Source organism: Carlito syrichta, unplaced genomic scaffold (assembly GCF_000164805.1).
Source record: "Carlito syrichta isolate Samal-C Ts95f unplaced genomic scaffold, Tarsius_syrichta-2.0.1 Scaffold304431, whole genome shotgun sequence".
In the NCBI taxonomy this organism is placed as follows: Eukaryota; Metazoa; Chordata; class Mammalia; order Primates; family Tarsiidae; genus Carlito; species Carlito syrichta.
The window spans coordinates 419,323-440,981 of record NW_007248527.1 but is presented as its reverse complement, the minus strand read 5'-3'; the positions used below and the strand labels follow the sequence as shown (position 1 = coordinate 440,981).

Below are 21,659 nucleotides of genomic sequence, written 5' to 3'. Positions count from 1 at the left end.
ATTATTTCTTCAAATATTGCTGTTGCTCTTTTCTTCTCTACTTCCTTTGTAATTTTTAATTACTAATATATTAAACATTTTTACTCTACCCCATACTCCCCTTGCATTTTTTTCTATATTTTTCCATATATTTTCTCTATGTTATTTTTCATGTGAATTGTCTCCTGTTCTATTTTCCAGTTTACTTATTTTTTCTTTAGTTGTGTTTAATTTGCTGCCAAATGCTTCTATTGAGTATCTGTTTTCAGTTGTTAATTTTTTTCAAATCTAGATTTTGTATTTTATTCTTTAAAAAATATTCAGTTATCTTGGGAGAACTTCATCTTTTCTATATTCCTAAACATGCTAATCATACTTATTTAAAAATCAGTGTCTGTTAACCTCAAACCTATGGGAATGTTTCAATTTGAATATTTTTTCCCTCTGTTTTTTCCTCCTATTTTGTTTTGTGTGTGTGTGTGTGCTTTATAATTTATTTTATGCTAGACATACTCTCTGAAAAACTATGGAAGTTTTTGGTGATTATTTTTTTGGAATGCATCCACCTTATCCTCTAGAAGGCAGTTAGAGAGTAAGCATATCAATTTGATCCAGTTCATAACTCAGTTGCCTCCTGTATGGGTTGTAGTATCTGTAAGACTGATTCTATTTTTTGTTTGCCCTTTAGGCATCCTAACTGAAAGGTAGTGTCCTGCCTCATTGGTCAGTTTGGAAATTTAATTTTTGTATTTCGAGCTTAGTAAGATTGACAAAATATCCTTTCAGATTTTATTCCAATTTTTTCTTGTCTTCAGGGACTCTAGCCCACAAAGCTTAGGAATCAGTAAATGTCTCAAGGAGAAAACTGTGAAGAGTGCCAGAAGTGTGTCTATGTGATTTCCTGCTCTCCGGGAACTTGACTGTTTATACTCAGATGCAGTCCTAAATTCCAATTTTTGTGTTTTTAGCCTTGTGAAATGAAGAAGAGATTAAGTCCAGCTTCTCAGACTCCTTGCCCTTTGCAGCCCAAGATTGGTTAATGCTTCAAGGGGAAAACTAGTAGATGAAAGGTTGGATTAACTTTCACAACTCTTCCCTTCTTTCCAGGACATGGCCCCTCAATCTTGACTGCTTTGGTAACTCTCTAATTGTGTAAGCAGATATTTCTTTGTGTATTTTATATGGATTTTCTAGTTCAGTGGGAGAATGGGTACACTGTAAGTTACCTCATCTGAGTCAATAAAGGACATCTTCTTAAAACTCCATATTAAACTTTGGTCTATAATTTCTCATAAATTGAAATAATAGGTCTTCTATCATATTGTAAACCCTTAGGAGGTGAACCTATGTGAGAAAACTTCACTAAAATCAATTACATGCACTTCTATAAGAAGAGTCTATGTTCACCATGTACTTGAGATTGAATTTGAGGTAACTGAAAACTACAAGAAAGCTGAGGTGGTAGTTATTTTAGCTTCAACTTTTTTTTTGCCATTATTATATCCAGGTTATGACCTAAGATTTATTATTTTTTATTGATAAATTAATTCATATGTTTACAGTGTATAACACAATGTTTTAAAAGAGGTATACATTATAGAATGTCTGAATCAAACTAATTTACGTGTGTATTAACTCACCTATCTTTTTTGTGGTAACAAAATTTAAAATCTCTCAGTGATTCTATAGTATACAATAAATTGTTATTATGTCTTATATTTCTTTGCAAAATTTGCTCAGATATACTGATTTGTGACTAATAAACAACTGGTTTATGATTAAGGCAATCTTTGTTTCATCTTTTCTTTCAGAATTGTATAAATATTGCTCCACTGCCTTATGGGTTTGAATGATACTTTAGTTATACTTGAAGACTTCATCTGTTCCTTTGCCATCAACTACTGTAAATGTCCTTTTTCTCTTTATGATTAATAATTGCAATGTTATATCCCAGAATCCAGACACAGTCAATGCATATCCCTGAATGCCTGTGTCATTGTGCACCAACGATCCTTGGAACATTTGAGCCCTTCTGTAAGAGAGCTTTTATTTTTGATTTAAGTAAGCATTTTAAGCCAGGACTTTTTAATGTATCCCAGTTAGAATGGCTATTATTAAAAAGACAGAAAATAGTGATGCTACAGAGGATGCAGAGAAGAGGGAACTCTTTCAAACTGTGGTGAGTATATAAATTAGTGCAGCCACTATGGAAAACAGTATGGAGATTTCTCAAAAAACTAAAAATAGACCTACCATACAGTCCAGCAATGCCACTACTGGGTATTTATGCAAAGGAAAAATAATAAGTAAATCAAAGGGATACCAACACACATGTTTATTGCAGTCTTATTCAAAATAGTGAAGCTATATCAACTGAAGAATGGATAAAGAAAGAAAACGTGACATATGTACACAATGGAATATTATTCAACCATAAAAAAGAATGAAATCACCAACATGGATGAAACTAGAAGTCGTTATGTTAAGTGAAATAAGCCGGGCACAGAAAGACAAATGCTGCATATTTTCACTCATATAAGGAAGCTGAAAAACTTGGACTCATGGATATATGAAATGAAATAATAGTACCAGAGATTGGAGAATGTGTGTGGATAAGAGGAGCAATGAAGAAAGATTGGTTAATGGGTACACACAGACAGTTTGATAGAAGAAATAAGTTCTAATGTTTGATAGCAGACTAGGGTAACTCTACTTGGCAGCAATTGTTTGTGTCAAAGTTACCAGAAGAGAAGACTCAAAGCGATGCCAACACATGGAAATGATAAATAACCAAGGTGATGGATATCCTTATGCCCTGGCTTGATCATCACACATTCTACGCATGCAACAAATACCTGTACCCCATAAATATGTAAAATATTGTGTCTCTATAAAAGAAAAAAATTTGTGGGAAAATGAATTAGTTGTTATTTGCTTTGGGTCACAGACACTGTCCCAAAGCATAAGATTCATTGAAAAAAACCTAAGAGGTTGCTGATGAAGAAAAGTTCAGCAAGCACAGCTCCATCCAAAGGGAATGAATATTTCTTTCATTTTGAGATAAATCTAACAACAGGTATTAACCTGAATCTACAGTGATACTGTAGAAGGTTCCTATTTTTTTTCTGTAATACAAATGTTTGATAATTCTACTTTGAGATTATCATATTAACTTTATACAGCTCCTTGGCCTTTGAGGGTAAAATATGATCGGAAAGCACAGGTTTTATTTGTCAATGACACATCATGCCTGCATTGACATTAGTAAGCTCCCTGTATGGAGTGTTTTTCCTTTGTTGTAGATACATTGGCATAGTGGTACACTTGGGGCACAGGCATTGAGGTAAACATTACTCAGGCCTTGGTTCCTTTGCATATACAGAGGGTGCCAAAAATGTATGCACATTTTAAGGAAGGAAAAAGCTGAATGGAAATTGTAATACTCAATATATTCCAATAACAAAAGATGAATACAAGTCATGTTTGACTTCTGCAATTATAAGAGATGCTCAAATCATCAGTGTCTAGACACCTCTGATTATGGCAAACTAAAAGTAACACATCGATAACATCTTTTTTTTACTTTAAAAAAAGTTTCTTTTTTGAGTTGTAGTCTTACTCTGTCACCCAGGCTGGAGCGCAGTGGTACTCACCACACCTGGCTGATAACATCTCTTAAAAATTGTATACATTTTTTGGAACCTCCAGTGTATATGAGCAGTTTTAGTTTTACAGCAAAATTAAGCAGATGATACAGAGATTTTCTTTATACCCCTGTTCCCACAAATGCACAGATTCTCCCATTATCAATATACCACCAGTGTGTACATTTGTTACAATCGACAAACGTACATTGGTACATCATTAGCATCCAAAGTCCATAGTTTACATTAGGGTTCACTCTTGTACATTGTATAGGTTTGGACAAATTCTAAAGACACATATTCATCATTATAGTATCATACAGAATAATTTTATGCTCTATAAATTCTCTGTGGTATACCCATCTATCCCTCTCTTTTCCCTAACCTTTGGCATCGACTCATCTTTTTACTGTCTCCATTATTTTGCCTTTTCCGGAATGTCATATAGTTGGAATCATATGTATGGAATCTTTTGCGACGGGCTTCTTTTGCTTAATAATATGCATTTAAGATTCCTTCATGTCTTTGAATGGATCGATAACTCATTTAGTTTTAGCACTGAATAATATTCCATTGTCTATATGTACCACAGTTTATTTTCCAGTCACCTACTGAAAAACATTTTGATTTCTTCCAAGTTTTGGCATTTATGAATAAAGTTGATCTAAACGTCTGTATACTAATTTATCTGTGCATATAAGTCTTCAACTCCACTGGAAAAATATCTAAGAGTCTGATTGCTGGGTAGTATAGTAAGAGCATCGTTAGTTTTGTAAGAAACCACCAAATGTCTTCCAAAGTGGCTGTACCATTTTACATTCCTATCTGCAATAAATGAGAGTTCCTGCTCTACACTCTTGTCTTTGATGTTTCAGTGTTTTGGATTTTGGCCAATCCGATTGGTGTGTAGTGGTATTTCATTGCAGTTCTAATATGCATTTTCCTACTGTCCTATGACACAAGATCTTTCTGTATGCTTATTTGCCATATGAATATCTTCTCTGGTGAGGTATCTGTTAAGGCTTTTTTTTTAAACAAGTTGTTTTCTCGTTGAGTTTTAAGGGTTCTCTGTATATTCTGGATAACAGTTGATTATCAGATATGTTTTTTGTAAATATTTCCTTCCAGTCTGTGGCTTTTATTTTTATTCTCTGGAGTGTATCTTTCATAGGACATAAATTTTAATTTTAGTTAAGTTCAGTTGACCACTTCTTTCTTTCATGGATTGTGCCTTTGGTGTTAGATCTAAAAAGTCATTGCCAAACTCTAGATTACCTAGATTTTCTCCCATGTTATTTCCTAGGCATTTCATAGGTTTATATCTTATGTTTAGGTCTGTGATCCATTGTGAGTTAATTTTTGTGAAAGGTATAAGATGTATGTTTAGATTCTTTTGCTCGCGTGTGCGTAAATATCTAGTTGTCCTAGCTGGTTTAGTTGAGTCTTCAAAATGCATCAGTGGACAATGGCAATGAGATCAATTCCTCCCAAGCTATAAATCTCAACTATTATTGGTTTGTTATTGGAACTGTCATCTTCATGAATCCATCCCTCCATCAATCCATCCAACCAGTTGGCAGGTACTATGTTCCAGGTACTATTAGAGAGATGAGGAATTCAATAGTGAACAGAAGAAATGAGAGGCTGCGGAAAAGTGTGAGATGATGAGACTCTCACATATGCAAAGTTCCTTAATGGAGAATGAGAGTGGGGAGTTGGTGGAAGAGAAAGAATACCCGAATGACTAGAAAGTATTAAACGAAGGTTCACAAAAGCAATGAGATGTGGTCTGCAAGGTATACCCATATTGGGATTTGATCCTAAGTCCAAAAAAAGCTGCTGGAGGGTTAGAAATTGTGGAGTAACATAAAATGACTATTTTTTAAAGTAGAATTTGTTTACAAATTTTTTTAAAAAATAAAATTTATTTTTTAGAACTTACGGAAAAATTTAAGATTTACAGAAAAATTGAGAAGGCAATACAGAGTATCCATATCCCAAGTTTCTCCCATGATTATCATCTTACATTACTTACATTTGTTACAATTAATAAATTAATATTGAGGCAGTATTCTACCTACAGTCCATACTCGATTCAGATAATCTTAATTTTTTTGGTAATTCTCTCTTTCTGTTCCAGCATTCCCTCCAAGATACTGTATCTCATCTAGTCACCATGTCTCCTTAGGCTTCTTTTGGATGTGATCGTTTCTCAGACTTTTTGTGTTTTTATGACCTTGACAATTTGGAGGGCTACTTGTCAAGAATTGTGTAAAATGTCCCTCTATTGGAATTTGTCTTGTGTTTTTATCATGATTAGACTAGGTAGACTTTATCACAATTAAAATGGGTTTTTGAGAAGGAGACCACAGAGACAGAATGCCATATTTGTCACATTGTATCCACAGTACATACTGTCAACATGATTTTTCACTATTGATGTTAACTTTCATCACCTGGTTGAGGTAGAGTGTCAGGTTTCTCCACTGTAAAGTTACTGATGTATTTTCCCTTTTCCTAGTATACTTTCTGGAAGGAAGTCACTGTGCACAGTCCATCTTTAGGGAATGAAGAGTTATGCTTCCTTCTCCTCCTTGAGGGCAGAGTACAGTATCGACATAAATTATTTGGAATTCCTCTCACAGATTTTACTCTTCTTCCCATATATTTACTTATTCAAGCATTACTCATATCAGTATTGCATTGTATGAATGCATCACAATTTATTTATCTCCTTACATATTGAAGACCATTTTGATTTCATTCCAGTTTTGTTAATTATGAATAAAGTTATTATGAATATTCATGTGCAGGTTTTTTGTGGTTTTTTTGCATGGGTATACATTTTCCAGTAAGTTGGGTGAATACATAGGAGTGCAATTGCTGGTTTGTATGGGAAGCCTATGTTTTGCACCGTAAGACATGACTAAACTGTCTTCCAAAATGGATGTCCCATTCCGAATTCCCTTGAGCAATGAATGGTAATTTATCTTCCTCTGTATTTTCATCATTTGATATTGTCAGGTTTTCAGATTTTAGTTATTCTAATAGGGGTGCAGTGGTATCTCATTGTTTTAATTTACAATTCCCAAATTACAAATTGTGTTGCATATCTTCATTTACTTCTTGGTTATCTGTATGCCTTCTTCTGTGAGTTTTCTGTTCAGTTCATTTTTTGAATTGAGTTGTTTATTTTCTTATTGTTGAGTTTTAAGAGTTGTTTTTATATTCTGGATACAATTCTTTTATCAGATACATGTTTTGCAAATTTTCTTTCCCAGTCTATGGCATGTCTTTTTATTCTTAGTGTTTTTCACAGAGCAGAGGTTTTCAATTTTGATAAAGTTTAACTTTTTAATTTTTTATAAAATTAGTTTTAGATTATGCTTTTGGTGTATCTAAACACTTATTTCCAAACTTAGAGCCACCTAGATTTTCTCTTATGTTTTCTTCTAGATGTCTTATAGTTTTGCATTTGGGTATATGATCAATTTTGATTTAATTTTGATTAAAAAGTATAAGGTCTGTATTTACATTCTTTTAAAAATATGTACATTCAATTGATTCAGCACAATTTGTTAAAAGACTGTTTTTGTCCACTGAACGGCCTTAGCTCTTTTTTCAAAGATCAATTGACTATATTTGTGTGGCTCTATATCTGGGCTTTCTAGTCTATTCCATTGATCTATGTATCTATTTTTTCTATTAATATCATGCAGTCTTGATTTTGTTTTCTGGAAGAAATTATAGATAATTGGTATAATTACAACCATAAATGTTTGGTAGCATTATCCAGTGAACTCATTTAGTCTTGATGCTTTTTATTTTGGAAGGCTGTTAATTATTAATTCATTTTTTTTTTTTTTTTGAGTTGGAGTCTCACTCTGTCGCCCAGACTGGAGTGCAGTGGCCGCTCCCGGCCACCGCAGCCTCGCCTGCTGGGCTCCGGCGATCCTTCCGCCTCAGCCTTCCGAGTAGCCGGAATTAGAGGCATGCGCTACCACGCCCGGCTGATTTTTTGATTTATTGTAGAGATGAGGTCTCGCTGCCCAGGTGGGTCTCGAACCCGCGGGCTCAGGCAATCCACTCACCTCAGCCTCCCAAAGGCGCGGGATTACAGGCTGAGCCACCAAACCTGGCTATTAATTCAATTTTTAATTAGATATTGGCCTGTTTAGATTATCTGTTTCTTCTCTTGTGAGTTTTGATAATTTGTGTCTTTCAAAAATTGATCAATTTTATCTCAGTTAACAAATTTGTAGGCATAGAGTGGTTCATAGTATATTTTTTGTTATTCTTTTGATCTTTGTGAGATAAGTAGTGATGAGTCCTATTTCACTTCTGAAATTGGTAATTTGTGCCTTTTCTCCTTTTTTAAAAAATTGATTAGCCTGGTAAAGTTTTATTAATTTATTAATTTTTTCAAAGAACAATCTGCTTTCATTTATTTCCATCCTTTTCCTATTTTTATTTAATTGATTTATGCTTTTACTTTTATTATTTCCTTCCATATGCTTGCCTTAGGTTTATCTTGTTCTTCCTTTTTTAGTTTAATGAGGCAGATATTTAGATTATTGATTTGAAATCTTTCCTATTATCTAGCGCAGTTGACCCTTGAGCAGCATGGGTTTGAACTGTGTGGGCCAACCTATATCTGGATTTTTTTCAATAAATACATTGGAACATTTTTTGGAGATCTGAGACAATTTGAAAAAAAAAAAAAAGCCTCACAGACAAACTGGCCTAAAAATATCAAAAAAGACTTGAGAAAAAGTTAGATATGCTTTGCATGTATAAAATATGTGTAGATACCATCCTATTTTATCACTTCCATAAAATGTACACAAATCTATTTTTAAAAGTTAAAATTTATCAAAACTTACACATGCAAACACAGACTGTACATGGTACCATTTGCTGTGAAGACAAATATTCACAAACGTAAAGATGCAGAATCAAATCATAACTTCATAAGATTAATTGTAGTAGTACATGTGTACTACCATAATCATTCTGTATCCACTGCCTATTGCTATTGTGGTGAGCCCAAGTGTTGTGAGTATCTCCTTAAAATGCCATGTAAAACTAATCATCACTGCACGAGCAGTATGTCTGACAGCAAAAAGTAATGTCTCACGGTTCTTACTTATTTTTTATAATGTTTAGTGCAATATCATAAACCGTGAATAACAGCATGTGACCCATATTAAGTGCCACTATTGATGCTGGAGATGCTCCCAAGAGGCAGAAAAAAGTCAAGATGGTACAAGAAAAGTTGAATTGCTTGATGGGTACATAGGTTGATGTCTGCAGCTGCCCTCTCCATCTCCCTTTTCTTCTCTCCCTTTTTCCTGCCTTTCCTCTTCTTTCTGTTTGTCTGTCTCTCTCTCTACTTCTCCTCTCTTTCGTGGTCTCATTATGTTGTCAGGTTGGATTGAAGTTCCTGAGCTCAAGTGATCCTACTGCCTCAGCCACCTGAGTAGCTGGGTCTATAGGCTTGTACAAATGTGCCCTATCATCCCCATTTCAAGTTAAAGGAATGTAGCCTAAGACCATTGTAAAAAAAAGAGAGAGAGAGAGAAGAGGAAATTTGTGAAGCCATCATCCTAGCTATGCCAGCAAGCACAAAAAATTTGCACATTTTGTGAAATACCCATTTTATTTTATATGGGAAATGCAACTTTTATGTGGGTGTAGGGCTTCTACAAGAAAGGCATACCTATAGACTCTAACATGGTTTGAGAAAATGCAAAGTCATTATATGGCAACTTAAAGCAAAAGGAAACTGAAGGATCTAAAGTGGGAGAATTTATTGCCAGCAAAGGATGGTTTGATATTTCTGAAAGAGGTTTGGCTTTAAAAATGTAAAGATAACAGGAGAAGTAGCTTCTATTGACAAGAGGCAGCAGATACGTTCCCAGCACTACTAAGAAAATAATTGAGAAGAAAGGATACCTGCCTGAACAGGTTTTTAATGCAGCCAATATGCTCTATTCTGAAAACAAAACAAAAAATAACCACAACAACCACGCACATGCGCAAACACACACACACGCACACACACGCACACACACACACAACATTAGTAAGGAAGAGAAGCAAATATCAGGATTTAAGGCAGAAAGAGGTAGGTTAACTCTATGTTATGTGAAAATGCAGTTAGGTCAGTGATCAGGACTGCCTTCATCTATTAAGTTGCTAACACCCTAGTCTTGAAGGGAAAATGTAAATCCCAGTTGCAAGTCTTTAGGCTGTACTACAGCAAAAAGGCCTGGACAATAAAAACTCTTTTTTCTGGATTGGTTCCATTAATGCTATATACCTATAGTCAGGAAGTTCAGTAAGGGACTCTCTCTTAAAATTCTTTTGAAATTGGACAATGATCTTGGCCACCCAGAGCTATGTGAGTTCAACATTGAAGGTGTCAATGTCGTCTATTTACCCCCAAGCACAATGCCTCTAATTCAAACTCTAGATCAGGAGGTCATAAGGAACTTTAGGGTTCATTACACATGATACTCTGTGGAAAGGATTGTCAACACTATGGAAGAGAACTTAAGTAGAGAGAACATCATGAAAGTCTGGAAGGATTACACCCTTGAAGATACCATCGCTGTTATAGAAAAGCTGTGAAAGCTATCCAGCCCCAAATAATAAGTTCCTGCTGGAGAAAAATGTGTCCAGATGTTGTGCATGACTTCACAGAATTTATGACAGAGACAATCAAGGAAATAAAGAAAAAAGACTGTAGATGTGGCAAAAAATGGTGAGGGGGGAGGTGAAGAGTTTCAAGATATAGATCTTGGAGAGATTCAAGAGCTCATAGACACACCAGAGGAATTAACAGAAGATGATGATGAGTGCTTTCAAACCAATGCCAGACAATGAGGAAGAAGATGTTGAAGAAACAGTGCCAGAAAACAAACTGACACTAGGTAATCTGGCAGAAAGGTTTCAGCTATTCAAGACTACTTTTCGCTTCTTTTATGACATGGACCCTTCTCCAATATGGGCTATGAAACTAAAGCAAGCAGTGGAAGAAGGATTGGTACTGTACAAAAACATTTTTAGAGAAATGGGAAAGCAAAGCAGTCAGAAAGAATGCTCTGTTTTTCTGAAGTTACACTGAGTGTGCCTGCCTCTCCTGCCATCTCCTTCACTTCTCTCTCTGCCACTCCTCAGATGGCAAGACTAGCCCTTCCTCTTCCTCCTCCTCCTCAGCATACTTGATGTGAAGACAAAAGAATAAAGACTTTTTATAATGATCCACTTTCATTTGACACATAGTAAATATATTTTCTTTTCTCTAGCTTACTTTATTGTAAGAATACCGTATATAATATATATAAACACAAAATATGTGTCAATCAACTATATTACTGGTAAGGCTTCCAGTCAAAAGGAGGCTATCAGTAGTTAAGATTTTGAAGAGTCAAAAATTACACACATGTTTTTTACTCCATGGAGCAGGGAGTTGGTACCCTGATTCCTGTGTCATTCAAGGGTCAACTGTATTTACTGATATAAATTTCCTACTCCCTACTACTTTGGATGCAGTCCATACATTTGATATGATCATTTTTCTTTTCATTATATTCCCTGTATTTTTATTTTTGATGAGACTTCCTCTTTGACCCATGAGTTATTTGGAAGTGCATTTTAAAATGTATAATTATTGGGAATTTTCCAGTTACCTTTCTATTGTTGATTTGTAGTTTGATTCCCATTATGGCAAGAGAACATAGTCTGTATAATTTCAGTTCTTTTAACTGTATTGAGGTTTCTTTTATGACTCAGGATTTAGTCTACCTTGGTGGATTTTGAAGAATATGCATTCTGCTGTTGTTGGAGGAAGTGTTTTATAAATGTCAAATGGATCCTCTTGGACCTATCCTATTGACCAAGAGGATCAATTGTATTCAGTTATTTTATATCCTTGCTAATTTTCTTTTCTCTCTTTCTTTTTTTTCCTTATATGTATACCACATTTTATTTATTCATTCATTTACCAGCTGATGGACATTTGGGCTATTATCACGTTTTGACAATTACGAATAATGCTTCCATAAAAATCAGGAATAAGTTTTATATAGAGATACGTTTTTATCTCGCTTGAGTAAATACCTACAAGTGGAATTGTCGTGTGTTTAACTTTTGCAGGAACTGCCAGATTGATTTTTAGAACAGTTGTACCATCTTATATTCCCACCAGCAGTGTGTGAGGGTTCCATTTTCTTCACATCCTCATCAACACTTATGATTGTCTTTTTAAAAATTATTATTATATCTATCCTCAGGGTTGTGAAATGGCATCTCATTGTGGGGTTTGATTTGCATTTCCCTGATGGCTAAATATATCGACACATCTTTTCAGGTGTTTTTTTGCCATTTGTTTACTTTCTGTGGAAAAATATCTATTTATATTCTTTGTACATTTAAAAATTATTTTATATGTCCTTACTAATTTTCTATCTAGTAGTTCTATCAATTTCCAATAGTGAGCTGTTGAAGTTTCAACTGCAATTGTGGATTTTTCTATTTCTTATTTTAAGTCTATCAGTTTTTGCTACTTGTACTTTGAAGCTCTGTTATGTGTTTTATATACAATTAGGATTGCTATGTCTTCTTCTTGTGGGCTGATGCATTCATCTTAGTAATGTCCTTTTTTAAAAAAAAAGTTTGAATACTTTCTTTTTAAGTTGATTTTAAAGTTGTGAGATTCAAGCCAGAATTGCGTTCATAAGTGGTTTAGGTACAAGTGACGTTTTGGGCCTCTCATTGGACCTCACTTTGCCTGGATTAGGATAAGGCACCCTTATTGATGTTATGTGCTTCACCTTCCCTGGCAGTGGCCCGCTACTGCCAATCTCTTTTTTGTAATATTATGATATGTGTTCAGGGTCCACTTACGAGTGAGAACATGTGGTACTCAGTTTTTTGTTTCTGTGACAGATCACTGAATATGATAGATGTTAAATACATCCAGGTTGCTGTGAAGTTCATAATTTTGTCCTTCTTTATGGTTGCATAATATTCCATCACGTATACGTAACCCATTTTTTTAACCAGTTCAGTTTCAACGGCAACATGGTTGGTTCTATGTTTTTGCTGTTGTGAATAGTGCTGCAATAAACATGCATACACAGGTATCTTTTTTGTAGAATGATTTGAGTTCCTTTAGGTATATTCCCAGAAGGAGAATTGCTGGGTTGGATGGAAGGTCAATTTCTAATTCTTTTAGAAATTGCCACACTGTTTTCCATAGAGGTTGAATTAGTTTGCACTCCCACCACCAGTGTAGAAGCGTTCTCTTTTCTCCACATTCTCACCACATCTGTTACTTTTTGCTTTATTAATGAAGGCCATCTTTACTGAAGTTAGGTGGTATCTCAGGGTGGAGGTAATGTCCTTTTTTGTCATAAATAATTTATTTTTTGTTTCAAGGTCTACTTATCTGATTTTAGAATAGTGTCATTTTTAATTTGGTGTTTCCATGATATTTATTTTTTCCATCCTTTTACATTCAATCTACCTAGTTGTCATGTTTGAAGTGAGTTTCTTGTAGACAACCTTTGGTTGGGTCATGTTTTTTTACTTACTTTGCTAAACACACATCTTTTTGGTTGCTGTATTTAGAGTTTGTACACTTAAAAGTCATTATTGATATCTTAAGATTTATGTTTTCCCTTTTATTATTTGCTTTTTATTTGTTTTTTTGGTTTCATTTGCTCTGTTTCTTTTTTATTGCTTTTATGTGAGTTAATTAAAATATTTGGAGTTCTATTTTGATTTATTTTTACTTTTGAATATATCATTTTGTATAGCTTGCTTAGCAGGTACTGTAAATCTTACCACGTACACATGGTTCTATCACTTTAAGTGAAGTGTATGGACCTTACTTCCCTTAAGGTCCTTCCACTCTCCACTTTTTAAATATACTCGTTTTGAAGTGTACCTCTACATCTGATAATCACCACATTAGATGGTGGTATAATTTTTCTTTCACCATAAAGAAACTCATAGTCTATTATGTTTGAAGGTCCTATCTTTCTTTTGTTGTCTTTCTCTTTTCATTTAGAGAGGTTTTTTTGTTTGTTTGCTTTTACCTTTCTTAAAGAGTATGTATTGTAGCCACAGGTTATCTTAGTTTTTATTTTCCCCACAATGCCTTTATTTTCTCTTTATTCCTGAAGGATAGTTTTGCCAGATATAGGATGTGAAGTTCACAGTTTTCTTTTTTTCCAGCACTTGAAAAATATTGTGCCACTTTGCTCTGGCCTCCATAGCTTCAGATAAGAAATCCATTGTCATTCAAATTGGTGTTTCTTTTTAGGTAATGCATCCTTTCTCTCTAGCTGTTTTTAAAGTTGTTTTTGTTGTATTTAGCTTTCAGTCTTTTAATTATGATATGTTCTCAGTGTAAACTTATCCCTATTTGGAGTTTGCCCACTTTCATACATCTGCAAATTTATGTTTTTCAACAAATTTTGGAAGTTTTCAGCTATTTTTTTCAAATTTGTTTTTCCAGTTGTTTTTTCTCTCTCTACTGCTTCTGGAACTCTGTTGATATAAAAGTTAGGTCTTTTGTTATTGTTCCACAGATCCCTGAGGCTCTGTTTGGTTTTTCCTTCTGTTGTTTTAAATGAGTAAATTCTATTGACCTGTCTTCCATCCTCTGTCATCTCCAATTTATTATTGAACCCACCAGTGGATTTTTTTTATTTTGGATATATTTTTTCAGTTTTATAATTTCCATTTGGTTCTTTTTTATAACTTCTATTTTTTCATTTGTTTCACAATAGTTTATAATGCTTGTTGAAGCATTTTTTATGGTGGTTTTCTAAAATTCTTGTTGGATAAATTCAACATCTAATCCATCAGGGTATTGGCATCAGCTGGTTGTTTTCTTTCATTCAAGTTATTATTTTTCTCATTCTTAGTATAAGTAGTGAATTAAATTGTATATTGTGACTATTACATTAGGGAACATATGAGCAAGGGCTGGGACAGCTGCACTTTGCTGCTGCCTCTGTTACCCACTGATTGAGCCATTCTCCTGGGCCCAGGTTGTAGAGCAGGGTTGGCATCTTCCACATGTTCTTTGTTGGGCTTCCCTTTTCCTAGTTCTTTGGCTTCACTTTTGTGCATGCATATTCATGTGTGTGTCTATGCTTGTGGGCAGTGCTGGGCTGCAGACTTCTCTGAAACCTGGTCTAGTAGTGTATGGAATATAAAAAGAAAACTTGGGGAACTCATCACACTATCATTCAAGTTCTGAGTTCCCTGGGCAATCCACCTTCTTTTTTCCAAACGTTAGAGTCCTTCTAACATGGTCTATTGAATAATTTTCATAATATTTAGAGGGCAAGGCCAAGAAAATGTGCTACTATGCCATCTTGTTTCTGAACTGAAAGTCTGGTATCATTTTGAACATTAAAGTTCAACAAAAGAATGGTTATACTTTGATTTTGAATCCAATGGTCGTGTCTCTCCATTAGATAAGGAGCCTTTGAAATCCAAATGGCAGAATTGCTCTCAACTTACATAAACCCTCTTTCTCCACTTCTTGTCCCCACTAGAATCTTCTGACCCTTCTGCCTGTGTCCAATGCAAATACTTTGTAACTTTGCCTTTTGGCTTAATGCCCGCCTTCACCAGCTAGGCTGCTTCATCACTGTCTCCAGTGGATCTGTACCTCTGCAATGGGGACCTTTTGTCTAATGAATTCACTCTGTCCCAGGCCTATATTAGAGCTCTATGCAGATGGAGTGCTTAATAAATGGTTTTGATGATGCCAGCGTGGAGGCCTAGAAATGACAGCAGCAAGAAGAGAGTTGCTAAACCTGCAGCTCTTCTGTTTGGCCACAGTCCCTGGCTTGATAATTTTTGACAGTAAAAGCTGCCCTTATTCGGGTGTTGGTTGGCTTCACGGGAGCTTCTCTGGGGTGCAGGCCACTGTCCAAGTTAACTCTTGGAAGGAACTAGTGCTACCAGCCTATTTGAAAGAGAAATATTGGGGGTGAGGGGCAGTTCTTTAGTCTTCAGAGCCTTCCAGCAAGAAGGTGGTTCTTGCCGGAAGCCACTGAAGGGAACTTTCTAGGAAACACATCGGTGACTCCACTTTCCTGTCAGGAACTTCCCTCGTTACCTTTTCATCCCTGAGGGGAGGTGAATGGTTAGGCTTAGCTCACTGACAAACAAGGGGCAGCAGGCCCTGGCTATGTGTGCCAGGGAACCACACACCAGCCCCTGACGGGTGGTGCTGTTGGCTGGCTGGCATCTTGACTCCTGAGCCCCGAGATGGCAGTGAATACAGAAACCACCCTCCAGGCCCAGTCCTTGGTGGTGGCATCCAGGACCTGGCCCTGAGCTAGATCACATCTGTGGTGGGCTGGCCAGCCTTCAAGTAGAGTGGCCCTGCTCTTAGGGAAGCCAGCAGGTTTGACGAGGGAACAAATTCAAATCCCAGACACAAGGAGTTAGAAGACAGGCTGCATCGGTGGTGGTTTGGAAGCCACCGTCCTGCTGATAGAAGGTGTCATATGAAGTGGGAGCTTTGGGGATGGAGTCTTGTGTAGGAACCCTAGGCATGGCAGAAGGAAAGCTTTCTTTTCACCAAGTAGTGCCCTGAGGGGTAATCATGGCTACACTGAGAAACCAGTTCCTCAGTCGCTGTGTCCCTCTTCCTTCCTCACTCAACAGAGTGCTCCAGCCTCAGGGACTTGGTATATGCTGTCCTGTCTCTTTGGAACACACCCTCCTTAGCTATGGGCATGACTGGGCCTGTTGGTCCCCTGGGTCTCAACTCAAATGTCACCTCTTCTCAGAGGCCTCCTCAAGCCACCTGTCATCCCTGCTACTCTCTATCCCATTGTTCTACCCAATATGATCTCAACTCCATTGGTTAACGTGTGTGTTTTTTCTTTCCTTCTCTCCTTGCCCTCCCCCCGCCGGAAGGTAAGACCCTGAAAGTGGGAACCTGGGCCATGTCATTGGCTCTGTGTCCCCTCAGGACCCAACACCATCTTCTGGCGTGCTCAGTGAGTGAATGAATACGCCCACCGTCACCCGGGTTATTTTTTCCCGAGACATTGTTTGACACAGAGGGAACACTGTAGATAAGAAGCTCAACCCTGTCAGAAAGCAGAAGGATTTGTTTGGGAAAAGGAAACAAAATATATTTTTAAGCTCCATAAACATATGATGAATGCTAACAAAGTATTTTCAAAATAAGAAGCACATAGAAACAGCTTATGTTGCTGGTCAAATGAAGTTGTAATCAAATCGTTATCAAAGCAAAAAAAAAAAAAAAAGAAAGAAATCAGAATGAGTCAGAAGAGTTTTGGGAAAGATTCAGCAACTTAACTGACTTGAAGAGGTTTTCCTTGTCTGAGTCTCGCCACTCCTGGGCGGGGAGGGGGCAGTTTTGCACTAGAAGCAAGGCCAGGTCTACTGGCACCCTGGTGGGACAAGGAAATGCCACCCGTGACTCACCACGGGCTCTCTCCTAGGCCGTGCTCTTGCCAGAAGAGCTTCCACACAAAGGTTTATCTGCAAGGCTGTGCTTTCCTCTCCAGATCATCAGAAACAGCTTACCAGCAGAAATGCTTAATGACTGAGCCAAGACTGGCAAAGCCACGCGGTCAGAGCTTTGTTCCTTAGAAGCGAGCCAATTAGCAGTCCTGGTTATTATTTACATTTCATGCAATATATCACTAACATTGCACTGATGATTTATCATGTATATTGTGGTATTGTCAGCATAATTTATTCAGATCATGCTGAGATATCTGGAAAATTAAGTAAAAGAAAAAGAACTGGCATTGAATCCATTGGTTTTCAAAGATATTCCTTAGCTTCTTTTTTCTCTCCCTCTCTTACTCTTCCTCTTTTAATGAGGATCTATGTTAAGAAAAATCATCATGGACCACTTAACTATTAAAGTGCTCCAGGATCATCTGCATTAAAAGTTTGCCTGGTATTCCTTTTTGAGGGAACATGACTTGGGCGTTCATTTGATTTTCTTCTGCAACATTTTCTTTCAAAGACAAAAAAAAAAAAAAGTAAATGCAATTGTCTTTAGTGTAGAGCAAAGTAGTGTGGATTAATATGGGACCGGAGGCTTCTTTTCCAATTTATAACATATCCTTATCTTCTACCTTATATTCTATTTACCCCACCCTCTGGGAAATAATTATTGCTTATCAGAATTAGAGACAAAATATTCTGGTTGTTGAAGCTGTTAATCATCTAGGCACTCCAGAAAAGCAGTTACTGAAATAGAGTCAGTGTTTTGAGCATCAAAGCCCTGGGTTCTAGTCCCCGTTCTGCCCAGCCTCCATGTGATTCCAGGGGTCACTGAAGCCATTGTGCTTCTGATTCCTACACAGTGGGCTGGGGTTTTCAAAGTGTGATCCACGGAGCTCAGTCATCATGAAGGTGGGCCTACTCTAGGTCCGTGGAAGCAAAATATCTAGGGAAGACACATGGTGGAATATCTGGGGGAGACACATGGGAGTCTTTGCGACAGATGTCATAGGTGATACTTCCGGACACTTGAGTTTGAAAATCATTGGGCTAAGATATTCCTATGGTCACTTCTAGCTCCAATCTTCCCAGGGTTCTAAATACTCTGATTTTATGGTATATTCTGCATATTTCTGAAGCTTTGTGCAGGCAACAAACTTTTGGTAATTGACTCATTCAAGAATCTGCATGGGATCTTGATATTAAAGAAAACTCTGAAATGAATGATTCACGATATGGTTCGTCCTTGCCAACTTGCCACCGATTGATTAGTATTGGGGTCTCATCCAGTGAGGTCCATGCGTGTCCCCCAGCACACGTGACAGGGGTGTTCACGGAGAAGGCAAAGCGGCCATTTCTGCTTCCTGATGTTGCTTCCTGATTTGCACCCAAAGCATGTCTATGGATGACAGAGCTGATGGTCTAAAATGTTAGGGCAGAGTCCTGGGGCCCCCATGCTCTGACTTGGGATACAAATGCTTGCTTCCCTGATGCATCTGGAATTCCAGGTCCAGATTGGACCACCTTTCTGGGAGTTAGGAACTGTCGTAGGTCTCGTAGGCAATAGCATTATTTGCACTTGCTGGAAGACTCACATAGGGACAATACCTTTTCATCAGGAATTTTAGGGGACATGTGACATCAGCCTTGGGAGGTGAGTTCACTAGCTCGACCATAAACTCCAGGTAATATGCATGTAGGAACAATTTGCCATTTCTTTCCCTGTGACTGTGCCCCACAAAACTGCAAAGCTGCAAATACAAATCCTTTTTCAAGCCATGCTATGTCTTCTGCCTCCTGACCAAGCTCAGTGATTCAGCTGTTACTCCAGCTGATGTCACAAAGTTTGCGTTTAAATCTACTCAGTAGTCTTGCTTCTTCTGCCTTGAGACTCCAAGCTGCATGAGGCCAGGGGCCATGTCTTTCCTTTCTGTTCTACTGACCCATGTTGCAAGGACTTGGTAAAGGTGTTCTGATTGTTTGCAACCCTGCCTTAGGTTGTCCCCATTCCTGCTAATCAATCCAGTCACGGATAATTGAAAGACGGTTATGATTACTACTGGGGAGATTACACTCAGAGAATACCTTTGTTTTCTTTGCTCACCACACCTTTTCTCCCTCTTCTGTTAGAATCTACTCTCAGCCTGTCATCCCGCGCCTTTGGGAGGCTGAGGTGAGTGGATGGCCTGAGCCCGCGGGTTCGAGACCCGCCTGGGCAGCGAGACCTCATTTTTACAATAAATCAAAAAATCAGCTGGGCGTGGTAGCGCGTGCCTGTAATTCCGGTTACTTGGAAGGCTGAGGCGGGAGGATCGCCGGAGCCCAGCAGGTGAGGCTGCGGTGGCCAGGAGCGGCCACTGCACTCCAGTTTGGGCGACAGAGTGAGACTCCAACTCAAAAAAAAAAAAAAAAAAAAAAGCTGAAATTTACAGGTGGAAAAGTTTGTTAAGTATCAAAGGACTCAAAAGCATGATATGAGCCGGGCTCAGTGGCTCAGTCTGTAATCCCGCGCCTTTGGGAGGCTGAGGTGAGTGGATTGCCTGAGCCCGCGGGTTCAAGACCCACCTGGGCAGTGAGACCTCATCTCTACAATAAATAAAAAAATCAGCCGGGCGTGGTAGTGCATGCCTGTAATTCCGGCTACTTGGAAGGTTGAGGCGGAAGGATCACCGGAGCCCAGCTGGTCGAGGCTGCGGTGGCCTGGAGCGGCCACTGCACTCCCGTCTGGGTGACAGAGTGAGACTCCAACTCAAAAAAAAAAAAAAAAAAAAAAAAAGAATCTACTCCATCTTTCCCTCGCACTGTACTAAAATGGTCCTGGGTGATTAGCTATGATTCTAGTGATTTCTTGGGCAGCATTGATAAGTCTAGGAGTGGGTAATTCACAATTAGAACTATTTGTATCTGGGATCCAGCGAGACTTTCTTTCAATGGTAGAATCTTGGTCTTTGGCAGCCACAGTACTTCCCTCGGCAGGAAGTAGAGGAGGAAAGCAGGGATAAGAGAAAGTGAGGACCCTGAATGCTCAGGCTCCCAGGGTTCCAAGGCCCAGTCCACTGCTCTGTTTGGTTCTAGGAGGCCCTGGGAGGGTATTCTTGATCAATCCATTTGCCTTAAACTCTGTTGACATTGGTTTCTGACACACGCAACCAAGTCTCAGAAATGCAACGAATTTTTCCAGTTAGTAAGCATCCTCTCTCTCTTTTCTCTAATTCTCTCACGTGTAGTGGAACCATCTGAATAGATTTCTGCACCTACTGGGGCTAGATATGAGAGATGTGCCATTTAGGCCTTATGTTAAAAAAAAGAAGGCCGTGGAATGCGTAAAAGGCTTTATTATGTTAAAGTCTCAGATTCTTTTTTAGTTGAACGATAAATGCCATAACTTCATATAAACTAGTCCCTTGACTCTCTTTTTTCTCCTAGGTCAAACATATTTATTTTCTTTTGCCCTTAAAATTATTTTGGAATGATTACTGACCATGATATTTGAAAAGTCATCAGTTAGAAGAGGAAAGCATTCTGAAGGTGGAGGAATGTGCATGCGACCAGTGGGAGGCATGGATGTGTCATGTCACCAGCTCACCAAGTTCAAGTCCCAGGAGGTGGAGCTGCAGAGGCTTTAGGACCTTCAGCACTTGGTCACCACAGATCAAGTGGAAAGAGTCACCTCTGTACGAGCCACACAGGGGCCCCGTGCCTTCGTTTGGAGAACAGCTGAGGGGTTTTCCCTACATCCTTGATGAAAGTTAGCTCCCAGCATGGCTGAGGGCTGGGGTTTCTGGTAGTCATGTTTTCTAGTGTTTCTGACTTTAAATTTGGGGTCATGCCTTTTGATGTCTGCATTTGCTTTCCTGCTCCAGGGCACAGGAGAGTCCACATGAGGGGTTGTGTCGATGGAAGAGGTTACTGCCCGCATTTGAGGAGCCAGACATGACTGTCTAAGACAGATGGACATGGACATAGAAGGGAGAGGAACCAGAAGGGATCACCACTGGCCTGGAGTCAACCCAGAAGCTGACGTGTTGTATACGTCCCCAACACTGACTTTTTGTTTGGATGCAGAAAGATAATTATTTGTCTTTGGAATGTTCAGGAAACCTTTTAAATTTTGTACCCCTTTTCACGATGTCCAGTTAAGTGAAATTTCAGAAGGTCTACAATAAAATTGGTACAAGCTACAGTGTCCAGTGATTGATGGGTGCTGTCTTTGGATGACACGGTTTATGTGGATGGATCATGGTTCTCTTCTAGGTTCTGTACTGGGCAGGGTTGTTGAGTGGATAGCCTCGGGCCTAGTGTATTGTGAGGCTAGCTGTAGTTGTGGATGAAGGCCTTGCTGTTTTGGGAAAGAGGACCACTTCCCTGTGCCCTGTCCCCTTACCCAAATACCAACTAGATCTGATCACTGATAGGTACATTTTTTCCCAGTTCTAAAGGTACTGCTGCACCCTGACATGCAAAGCAATTTATCTTGACTGACAGATTGGCCAGGGACTGTCTAAGATA

General features: G+C 38.1%; 1 long non-coding RNA gene across 1 annotated transcript in view; it reads left to right on the top strand.

Annotated features, from left to right (window-relative positions):
• The window catches only part of LOC110595798, a 53,103-nt gene extending 31,772 nt beyond the window's left edge, over positions 1–21,331 (top strand). Inside the window, exon 2 of the long non-coding RNA XR_002482073.1 lies at positions 21,014–21,331. This is a non-coding gene — a long non-coding RNA (uncharacterized LOC110595798). The remainder of the gene's footprint in view (positions 1–21,013) is intronic.
• The last annotated feature ends 328 nt before the right edge of the window (positions 21,332–21,659 follow it).